The sequence below is a fragment of the Myotis yumanensis genome, unplaced genomic scaffold (genome assembly GCF_028538775.1).
Source record: "Myotis yumanensis isolate MYYU_CA2020_CCGP unplaced genomic scaffold, mMyoYum1.0.hap1 SCAF_8, whole genome shotgun sequence".
NCBI lineage: Eukaryota > Metazoa > Chordata > Mammalia > Chiroptera > Vespertilionidae > Myotis > Myotis yumanensis.
In genome coordinates, this window is record NW_027223759.1 from 65,152,348 (window position 1) to 65,164,766 (window position 12,419).

Genomic DNA, 12,419 nt, shown 5'->3' on the forward strand with positions numbered 1-12,419 from the left:
CAATTAAAGTAAGTTTCTACCTTTATGTTTAACATTTAAGTCTTAAATTGAGTTTTTTAGTGGATCTTTAGTCTAAGTATCATAGATCTTAGATTTTTCATTCTTGAGCAGAAAGACTTTAAGCATATCAGCTTTCTTCTTGCATATAAATTTTGATTTATAATGATTTCAAGCTGTGTTTATATTTAAGGAAAGAAACTTATTACTAGCCATATTTTATAATAGTAGAAAAATTATTCAAATTTATTGCTTTTATCTAAACTATTTTCACGATATCTGATTACAAGGGAATGGAGCCTTTAAAAAAAAACAAACAAAAAAAAACAGATTCCACACATTTTTAGTATGCCTGAGTAGGTCACCCATTGCTCTCTGTATCTCAGATATTATTTTGAACTCAAATGAACCATATTATATATCCCAAATTTTGTGAATTGCTCAAGGAATAGAAGGGTGAACCCATAACTGATATTGTTCACAAACTAGTGGGGGATAGTAATGTTTCCATGACTTATTTTAATAACAAGTGGGTCATTGCTTATTCAGTGTCCTGATGTACTTTGAGCTGTTCTTCAATCAGTAGCAATTCAATATAATAAAAGCATAATATGTAAATCGACCTAACAGCAGAACGACCAGTCGGCGGAGGGCAGGGCTGGTGAGCAGGTGGCGCCAGGCCAGCCAAGGCACGTGCCAGCAAACAGAGGGAGGGGACAGAGATGAGAGGGCTGAAACCATTCCCTGATTTCCCCATCTGGTCATCTCCCACAGAGGGAGGCCGGATGGCGGCAATGGCAGGGGTGATGGGAGCAGCGCTGTCCCCTGATCAGCCAGCCCAGTCACCTCCTACAGAGGCGTCAGTAGGACATCCCCTGAGGACTCCAGGACTGTGAGAGGGAGCAGACCAGGCTGAGGGACACCCCCCCTCCCAGTGCACAAATTTTTGTGCACCATGCCTCTAGTAGGTTCACAATTTCTCATTTGATCTCAACCAAGAGTCTTATGTAGGGTATTTGGCAGATAATGATAACCCCACGTTTCTGTGGCCCTTGATATTTACAATGCACCTTGCCGTGTATAATCATCCTTTTTTGATACCTGGCAGTTTTATGAATAGAGTGAAATTTACTGGCCAGTAAATACTAGCAGACTGTTGTGTGTGCCCTTGTAAGAATCACTTCCTAACAAACTGACACCTTTCTACCCTCTGATCCAATAAATTTCCAGAACAGTATGAACAATAATATCTGGAATTGAAAAAATATATAGTTTTTTTTTCTGTGTTCTTTTCTTCAAACATATTACTATGTTGTGGCTGAAAAATAATAAGAAAAGCAAACCTTTACCTTCAGGTAACAGTGCCTTTGAATAAATCTAAAGATTCCAGATGCTTAAATGCACATTTAGAACAGTAGTTAGAAAAAAACATTTTCAAACAGAACGGTTTGTCCCTGATTTATTCCTCACAATAGTTCTCACACTAAAAGAAAAAAAAAATCCTGACAATTACTCAAATAACAAGAGAAATCTGCCTGTTAATTGTCAGTGGAGTGAAATATAATGATGTAAATAGCACTTTAAAAAGATGTTTGTCTTTTCTGTACCTCAAGGTTCAAAATGATGTCTCCTGATTTTTGAAGAACCAATTTTGAGTTGTTTAAATTCAAGGACCTCATCTGTATAGAGCTGGGAATTGCCAATCTATTAATACCTGCATTTTTATGACACTTTCTAAGGTCAATAGGAAAGAGGTTTCTGAATAAAAGACTTAAAATTACCTTATAAATTATTAATTATAGGGCATATTACCTTTGAATTATAAAAGCCCAGAAAAAAATAGAAAGGAGAATTGAAAAACATCAATCTCAGGTTCTTTAAAAATGTAATACCAATCATTGGAGCAGTGTACAAATCTTTTATTAAAGATAAAAAAGAGGTGATGCATTTTTTTATTAACTGGAGGGATATGTTCAATTCACAGATTAAAAATCTTATTACTAACTCAAGTCAGGAAAGTGATTTATTACTAAAACGGAATGGGAAGCATTCAGATGTCCATAGCAGCTTTTATCAGGAGTAAAACTATCGGTTTGTATCTATTTTAGCAGGCTTAATTTTTTTTAAGGTGGTCTTGCCATCTGTTTGAAGAATTGAAGATCTTTTTCTAAAGTTGGCAAGTTACCTTAAAGTGAAAACATTAACTGTTTTTCATTTAGCTTAAAGTTTTAAAAGTAAAGATTCTTTCTGTGCTGTAATGAAGGTAATGGTTTCCAAAAGGGGGAAAAATGCAGAGTTTACTCTGATTCCTGTCCTTAATATTTTTTTTAAAAAGTTGTAGTTTGTAAACATTTTTTAAAGGAAAATAATGTCCTGTGTATTTGGTATTTGCTATGGCAAAGGGAGATTATTATCATTATCTTTTAGGTTCATTGATTCCTGTGATTGTTACCACTTTGTTTTTAAGAGTAATTGTGATAATGCTTTTGAATGATTTCAAATTCCCTCAGGCCTTAATTCAATATCTAAGATGTTATATTTAGAGAAAGTCCCTTAGTATAAACTAATTATTTAGTACCAAAGCTCATTTGTTCATACCTATAATATAATCAAATACCCCGCCAGATGACAGGAAGATACATGAGGGTCAGGACATACCTCCTGGATGTGGTAGGGAGTCTGGAAGTGGGGTGTGATTTGGCTTGGTGGAGGAGTTGCGGGGGGACAGCATTTAGTATAGGCTAAATGGCACTATCTTAACACACTCAGCTGAAGCTGAACTTGTTGTATGGGGAAGGTGGTGAGAAAAGGGCTTGGGGAGAAATGGTGAAGAGATAGCTCTGGTTGTTTATCAAAAGCTTAAAGAGATGAGTTTCTGTTAACTAACTAGGGGAAGCCAGTGGAAACATTTAGAACAATGTAGAAGAGAAAGTGAAAAGTCATTCAGTGCACTGGCACCTTTAAGGTAAGGAGACCAGACAGCAGTTGGCCAGAGAAAATGACTCCATAGGCAATTGGAGGTCATGAGCCCTAAGACAGCAGGAACTAAAAAGTGATGTTCATAAAAAAACAAAACAAGGGGACCCTTTCCCCCTCCCCACCTGGGAGTCCATTCTGTGGGACTCTTTCCCTCTCCCACGTGGGAGTCTGTACTTGTTCTTTAATAAATCTCCACCTTTGCTATACTAAAACAAAACAAAACAACAACAACAACAACAACAAAACACAAAAAAAGTACAGGTAACTCTGATTTGTATGTTATTCCTGGCTTCAGGTGGTGATGGCAGTGCCACAGACCTTGGGAAGCATGTAAGATTCTCTCCATGTATTCCTTTTTACAGAAGGAGACACAAACTCTCTCAGAGCGTCTGTTCTACCAGCAGGGACCATCCAACTCTTCCCACTCGGGCTAGGGACAGCTGACAGTGCACCTGTGTGTCCATTTTGAAGTGGTGCCTTCTGGGACTGCTTGTGTAACACCAGGTGCACCTTGGTGTGAAGGCTGCCTTGGAATTTGGGCTTTTCACTATGAATATTAAGCAGTAACTATCATGCTATAGGTTGTCAGTATCATAATGGACTAGAAAATCTTAGAATTTACCAATAGTTTTCTATCTCATTTAAAGCTAAATTTTTACTTAAGAATGGTTGTCAGAGATATGCTCACATTGTCTAGTTTCTTGGCATTGGTATGTATGTATAGCTTCTCTGACTTATATACTGCTTTCTGCAGGAAAAAAATAAAGGTCTACACAGCCTGATGTCCATCTGTCTATATTTATACATTTATAAGTGTGTATATATACACATATATATATGTATTTTAAGAAAAAGAAGAGAAAAACTGTGCTTCAAATGCAAAATGCCTGTTACAAAGCATCATATTTCTTCAGGCTGTTTTGTCCCTTTGAGCATTTGAGGAGAGACAAATGCCTTTCCCTTGTTCCTTTTTTTCCCCCCTTTTTCAAAGCTGGCACATTCTTGTTCAATGAAAACAAGGGAGCAAGGGATTATTCTAGCCATTGAAATAGAAATGGTGTGTGAATCTGACAGCTGGAGCTTGGGTGTGAGATATTGCAATTTTTGCTGTAGGGAAAGGAGATAAAATGAGGGTTTGAATTTCATAGCATAAGGGGCTACCTAAATAGCAGCTGTTAGGTGTGAGATCCCTGGTGAAGTTTAGAGAATGGTGGGGGTTAGGTATTCCTAAACCCAAAGAGTTGGAGTGGGGGAAATGCATTGCTTTCTTTAAAGTGATTTTTCCCCTTTTCTAACTCATGGCAATTGCTTTCAGGGTGTAGAACTGCACATTCATAAATTCTCTTCACTTGTCTACACTAAAAATACTGGCAGCCTTAGAGTTTTCGTGTTGAAGGAGTTGAATAATATCCATAGATTACATGAGAGGGTTCATATTTTAAAACTGCTGGAATTGTTCATAACAGTTCAGTGGGTTTGGTTCTGCATTTCAAAAGGGAATGTTGTAATGAGTTTGACTTCCAGATGACAATAAAGTGATCTCTCTCTCTGAACAGCACTTAGTTGATAAATTTTTTATGAATTTATTACTTCATCATATTACTGATTTTTAAAGATGTCCCATCTCTCCTAAAAGACAAATGCTGTCAGCATGCTTCTCCCTTCTTAATTCCCCTCGCCCATCATCACACATGCTCTCTATGCATCAGCCTCTATGTACACCTTTCAGTTCCTCAAATGCAAGTTGTTATCCCTCACTTCTGTGATTTCAGAATAGTATGAAGTGTAGAAAATAATTAAGACCTTTCCCCCACTACTCCTCTTTCTTTCCCCTAAAGTAACCATTTCAAATAGTTGCTTGTGATTGTGATATAATGGCTACTATGGTGGATTCCCAAACATATCTCCCAAATTACTAATTTCAATCATTGGTTCTCAAACTTTTTAATAATAGAACCTTGTTTAAAATTATTGAAAACGCCCAAAGAGGTTTTTATTTACCAATATTTATCATATTGGAAATTAAAAACTGAAAATAATTTTAAATGTTTATGTATTAACTAGAGGCCCGGTGCACAAAAATTTGTGCACTTGTGGGGGGGGGGGGGTCACTCAGCCTGGCCTGTGCCCTCTCGCAGTCTGGGACCCCTCAGGGGATGACCACCTGCTGGCTTAGGCCTGCTCCCCGGGGGATTGGGCCTAAGATGGCAATCAGACATCCCTCTGACAGCCCGGCAGCCCTCGGGGGATGTCCACTTGCCAACGGGGAGCAGGCCTAAGCTGCATTCAGAAATCCTTAGCGCTGCTGAGGAGGCAGGAGAGGCTCCCACCACCACCGCTGTACTGGCAGCCATCAGCCTGGCTTGTGGCTGAGCAGAGCTCCTCCCATGTGAGAGCGCCCTGACCACCAGAGGGCAGCTCCTGCATTGAGCGTCTGCTCCCTGGTGGTCAGTGTGTGTCATAGTGACCAGTCATTCCCAGTCCTTCTGCTGTTAGGGTCAGTTTGCATATTACCCTGTTACTATATAGGATAGAGGTCTGGGGTGCCTGGCCAGTCTGGGTGAGGGGCTGAGGGTCGTTTTCAGGCTGGTGGGTGACTAAAGCTCCCAACCTCTCCTTTTTTTTTTTTTTTATTCTGGGATTTATTTACCTTCTATGGCTGTCACTGGAACTGAGAGCTGGCTTTAGCTCTGAGTCCTCAGCTGCTAAAAGCAGGTCTCTGGGTTTGTTTGGATTCTATAATTGAAACACTGTTTCAGCTCCAGCTCTGAGGTCCAGCTGACTGAAAGCAGGTGTCTGGGGTTTGTTTAGCTTCTATATTTGCAACATTGTTTCTTAGACTGCAGCTCAGAGGCCGGCAGCGGCAGGCGGGGAACCTTGGCTTCCTCCATCACTGGAGCAAGCAAGCCTCCTGCTCGCTTCAGCTGCCTGGCTGCCGGTCGCCATCTTGGTTGGCAGTTAATATGCATATCTCGCTGATTAGCCAATGGGAAGGGTAGCGAAGTTACAATTAATTACCATATTTCTCTATTATTAGATAGTATTCATTTAAAACCAATGATAATAAATCTTCTATTACGTATTAACATAAGATCTAACAAAAATTATCTAAACCAAAAAGCTATCATTTTTCTCAAATGGTAATTCTCTATATTTACTTCTGTTATTAAAAATTGTATGATTCTAATTGTTTTAAAGCTTTGAGCTTTATTTTGAGGACTATGATATGTTCTATCCTGAGAATATTCCATGAGCACTTAAAATACATTTTTTTTCCTTGTTGACCTTCTCCTTAGTGTTTCTATCCATTATTAAAAGTGGGGCAATGAAGTTTCCAACCATCATTGTTGCACTGTTTACTTCTCCTCTCCGTTCTGTCAGTGTTGCTTCCTGTAATTTGAAGCTCTGTGGTTCAGAATCTAAAAATATTTTAAGTTATGTCCTCCTGATAGACTGACCCCTTTATCACTACAAAATCTCCTTCTTTGTCTCTACTAATATTTTTTTGCCTTAAAGTTTATTTTATCTGAAATTAGTACAATCACACCAGCTCTTCGGGGTACTATTTGCATGGTATAACATTTTCTATTTTTGTGCTTCCAACCTATTTGGGACATTAAACAAATGTGTCTGTTGTAGACAGCCTGGAATTATCTACCCTCAGATGATCCTATGACCCATTCCATCACATTGTTAGAACCTTTATCAAATGTTACTTCTTCATCCTGGCCAGATCCCCAGTGTCTAGAATAGTGATACAAGGCAGTGACTAAATACATATTTGTTGAATAAATAAAAGTTAACCTAACCTATCTAGAAAATGTTAAATTCTGTGGTGTAATGTTTAAGAGAGAACAAAAATTCTACTGTTCAAGTTTCAGAAATCACATGCAACTAATTGTTAACAACTTACTGCTTGTCAAGTTTTAGTGACTTTTAAAGAATAATGTCCAGAAAACCATTTCCAGAATGGGAAAGTAAGGATGTCCAAAAAACCACTAGTTCATAAAGCAATAGAAACATTGGTACAAGTTGTCCAAATCAACTTTTTTCAGAACTCTGGATATTAACCAAAGGCATGCAACAGTCTGGGGATGGTTCATTCAGTGGAAACGGCTAGATCTTGGTGAGAATAGCTAGCTGGATTGTATTTTTAATTTGACCTGTTTCAATCCTCTTCTCCCCTGGTCTATGGAACTTGAGTAAAGGTCCCGAGGCTGAACCCTGCTTGACATGTTTAAGCCCAAAGCACAGTAAGAAGGTGCGTGTTGAGGGAGCGGAGTAAGTGAAAGGAAGAGCAATGAGACCAGAGTTCAAGCTAGAGGCCAGCTTGTGTAAAGGTTTTGTGAGTCCTGTTAAATTTGGATACTCTGATTGTAATGGGAAGTGATTAGAAGCTATTGAATAGAGGACTGACATGATCTGATGTATGTGTTAATGGGATTACTCTAATCTGTGCTCCCTTTTGAGTGGTTCACAATCTTCAGCTTTATCATTTTCTCACCTTGTTTTACCTGTAGAAGGTTTTTTGTTTTTGTTTATTTGTTTGTTTTGTTTTGCATGTTAAGATATCAAGAATTACCAATTATGGGTCTAATATAAGTAGCTAGGAACCCCATACCTATTTTAGTTAAGGGCTACAGAAGGCATCACTGTGCTTCTCATTTTTATAGGGAAGCCTCAGTGCTAGACTACTTTATTTTTCACATTGTATTTTCTTTCTTTTTATTTTATTGTTTAAAGTATTACAAATAGTAGTACATATGTCTCCTTTTTCCCCCCATTGACCTCCCCACGGCCTCCCCTACCGGCCTGCACTTGCCCTCACTCCCACCCCCCACCCCACCGCCAGTGTCTTGCGTCCATTGGTTATGGTTATTATATGCATGCATACAAGTCCTTCGGTTGATCACTTACCCACCTCCCCAACCCTCCCCTGCTTTCCTGCTATTGTTTGACAGACTGTTTGATGCTTCTTTGCCTCTGTATTTTTGTTCATCAGTTTATAATCTTCTTTATATTCCACAAATGAGTGAGATCATGTGGTATTTATCTTTCACTGACTGGCTTATTTCACTTAGCATAATGCTCTCCAGTTCCATCCAAGCTGTTGCAAATAGTAAGAATTCCTTCTTTTTTAGAGCAGCGTAGTATTCCATTGTGTGATGTACCACAGTTTTCTAATCTACTCATCTGCTGATGGGCACTTAGGCTGTTTTCAAATCTTAGCAATTGTAAATTGTGCTGCTATTGGATTGGTAGAATCAACATCATTAAAATGTGCTGCTATTGGATTGTCCTTATTTGCAGATGACAATGTGCTGCTATGTACATAGGGGTGCATATATCCTTTCTGATTAGTGTTTCTGTTTTCTTGGGATATATTCCTAGAAGTGGTATTACTGGGTCAAATAGCAGTTCCATTTTTAATTTTTTGAGGAAATGCCATACTGTTTTCCACAGTGGCTGCACCAGTCGGCATTCCCACAAGGAGTGAAGGAGGGTTCCTTTTTTCTCAGCATCTTCTCCAGCACTTGTCGTTTGTTGATTTGTTGATGATAGCCATTCTGATAGGTGTGAGATGGTACCCCATTGTTGTTTTGATTTGCATCTCTCTGATGATTAGTGACTTTGAGCATGTTTTCATATGTCTCTTGGCTTTCAGTATGTCCTCTATCGAAAAGTGTTTATTTAGGTACTTTGCCCATTTTTTGATTGGATTGTTTATCTTCCTTTTGTTAAGTTGTATGAGTTCCCTGTAAATGTTGGAGATTAAACCCTTACCAGAGATAACATTGGCAAATATGTTCTCCCACACAGTGGGCTCTCTTGTTGTTTTGTTGATGGTTTCTTTTGCTGTGCAGAAGCTTTTTATTTTGATGTAGTACCATTTGTTTATTTTCTCCTTAGTCTCTCTTGCCCTAGGATCTGTGTCTGTAAAGATATTGCTATGACATAGGTCTGCTATTTTGCTGCCTATGGAATCTTGTAGGATTTTTATGGTTTCCTGTCTTACATTCAAGTCCTTTAGCTATTTTGAGTTTGTTTTTGTGTATGGTGTAAGTTGGTGATCTAATTTCATTATTTTGCATGTATCTGACCAAATTTTCCAGCACCATTTATTAAAGAGGCTGTCTTGACTCCATTGTATTTTCTTGCCTCCTTTGTCAAATATTAATTGAGCATACTGGCTTGTGTCGATTTCTGGTTTTCTGTTCTGTTCCACTGGTCTATATGTCTGTTCTGGTGACAGTACCAGGCAGTTTTGAGGACAGTGGCTTTGTAGTATAACTTGATATCTGGTATTGTGATCCCTCTAACATTGTTCTTCTTTCTCAAGATTGCTGCAGCTATTCAGGGTCTTTCTTTATTACAAATGCATTTTGCAGGTCTTTGAAGTATGCCATTGGTATTTTAATGGGGATTGCATTGACTTTATAGGTTGCTTTGGGCAGTACGGTCATTTTAATGATGTTGATTCTACCAATCCATGAACATGGTATATTCTTCCCTTTGTTCATGTCCTCCTCTATGTCTTTTTTCAGTATCCTAAAATTTTCTGAGAACAGGTTCTTTATCTCCTTGGTTAAATTTATTCCTAGGTACCTTAATTTTTTTTTGTTGCAATGGTAAATGGGATTGCTTTAGTTTCTTTTTCTGTGAGTTCATTATTCGTGTATTAATTTTGTATCCTGCTACATTGCCGAATTCATTTATTAAGTCTAGTAGTTTTTTGATGGAGCCTTTGAGATTTTCTATATACAATATCATGTCATCTGCAAATAAGGACAGTTTCACTTTTTTTTTTTCCAATTTGGATGACTTTTATTTCTTCTTCTTGTCTGGTCGCAATGGCTAGTACTTCCAGTACTATGTCGAACAGGAGTGGTGAAAGTGGGCATCCCTGTCTTGTTCCTGTTCTTAAGGAAAATGGTTTTAGTTTTTGCCCACTCAGTATGATGTTGGCTGTGGGTTTGTCATATATGGCTTTTATTATGTTGAGGTATGATCCTTCTATTCCCACCTTGCTGAGAGTTTTTATCAAGAAAGGGTGTTAGATTTTGTCAAATGCTTTTTCTGCATCAGTGGATATGATTATATGGTTTTTATCTCTCAGTTAGTTTATGTGATGTATCACATTTATTGATTTGCAGATATTGTACCATCTTTGCATCCCTAGAATAAATCCCACTTGATCATGGTGTATGATCTTTCTAATGTAATGATGGATTCAATTTGCTAGAATTTTGTTGAGAATTTTGGTGTCTATGTTCATGAGGGATATTGGCCTGTAATTATCTTTCTTTGTATTGTCTTTATCTGGTTTGGGGATTAAGGTAATGCTGGCTTCATAGAAAGAGAATGGAAGTGTTCCTTCCTCTTGAATTTTTTGGAATAGTCTGAGGAGGATAGGTTTTATTTCTACTTTGAATGTTTGATAAATCTCCCCTGTGAAGCCATCTGGTCCAGGGCTTTTGTTTGTTGGAAGTTTTTGATGACTGCTTCAATTCCATCAGCAGTTATCGGCCTATTCAGATTTTTTATTCCTCCTGGCTGAGTTTTGGAAGGTTGTGTTTTTCTAGGAATATATCCATTTATTTTAGGTTGGCCAGTTTGTTGGAATAGAGTTGCTCATAGTATTTTTTAACAATTCTTTGTATTTCTGTGGGGTCTGTTGTTATTTTGCCTCTTTCGTTTCTGATTTTGTTTATTTGGGTCCTCTCTCTTTGCTTCTTGGTGAGCCTGGCTAGAGGTTCATCAATCTTGTTTATCTTTTCAAATAACCAGCTCTTGGTTTCATTGATCTTTTGTATTGTTTTTGTGTGTTTTTTTGTTTTTGGTTTTTTTTTGGTCCCTGTGTCATTTATTTCCACTCAGGTCTTTATTATTTAATTCCTTCTGCTCACTCTGGGCTTTTCTTGTTGCTCTCTTTTTAATTCTTCAAGTTGCAAAGTTAGATGGTTTATTAGCAGTTTTTCTTGTTTTTTGAGGTAGGCCTATAATGCTATAAACTTCCCTCTCAGCACTGCTTTCACTGTGTCCCATAGATTTTGGGTTGTTGTGTTTTCATTGTTGTTTGTTTCCAGGATGTTTTTTATTTCTTCTTTGATCTCTTTCATAACCCACTCATTGTTTAATAGTATGGTTTTCAGCCTCCAAGTGTTTGAATTTTTGTGATTGTTTTTATTGTAGTTGATTTCTAATTTTATGCCGTTGGGATCTAAGAAGATGTTTAATATGATTTCAATCTTCTTGAATTTGGAGAGATTTTGCCTGTGTCCTAATATGTGGTCTATCTTTGAAAATGTCCCATGTGCATTTCAGAAGAATGTATATTCTGTAATTTTGGGGTGAAATGTCCTAAAGATGTCAATTAAGTCCATCTGATCTAGTGAATCATTTATGTTTGCTGTTTCTTTGCTAATTTTTTGTCTAGAGGATTTATCCAGTGATATTATTGGGGTGTTAAAGTCTCCTACTATGGTTGTATTGCTGTGACTCTCTCCCTGATATCTTCCAGAAGTATTTTTATGTATTTGGGTGCTCCTGCATTGGGTGCATAAATGTTTACCACAGTTATATCCTCTTGTATCGATCCCTTTAGAATTATGAAGTGGACTTTCCTTGTCTCTTGTTATGGTCTTCACTTTGAGGTCTATTTTGTCAGATATAAGTATTACTACCCCAGCTTTTTTTTTCATTTCCATTTGCCTGATAAATATTTTTCCATCCCTTCACTTTCAGTCTGTGTGAGTCCCTTGTTCTGAGATGGGTCCCTGTAGACAGCATATATATGGGTCATGTTTTCTTATCCATTCAGTCACTCAATGCCTTCTGATTGGAGCATTTACTCCATTTACATTTAATGCTATTATTGACTAGAGGCCTGGTGCATGAAATTCATGCACTGGGAAGAGGGTGTCCCTCAGCCCAGCCTGCACCCTCTCCAATCTGGAACCCCTTGAGGGATGTCCAACTGCAGGTTTAGGCCCGATTCCACAGGGATCGGGCCTAAACAGGCAGTTGGACACCCCCCTCACAATCCAGGACTGCTGGCTCCTAACCACTTGCCTGCCTGCCTGTCTGATCACCCCTAACCATTCTGCCTGCCAACCTGCTCACCCCCTAACAGCTTCTGCCTGCCAGCCTGATCACACTGCTCCCCTGCCTGCCTGATTGACACGTAACTGCTCCCCTGCCGGCCCAATCACCCCCAACTGCCCTCCCCTGCAGGCTTAGTCCCCCCCCAACTGTCCTGCCAGCCATCTTGTGATGACATGGGGGTGGCCATCTTGTGCTGGCCATCTTGTGGCGACGTGGGGGCAGCCATCTTGTGAGGGCATGAGTGTCAATTTGCATATTACCTCTTTATTATATAGGATAAGTACTTGTTTTTAGCCATTTCTGTACTTTATACCTGTGTTCCTCCCTGTCTATTTCTT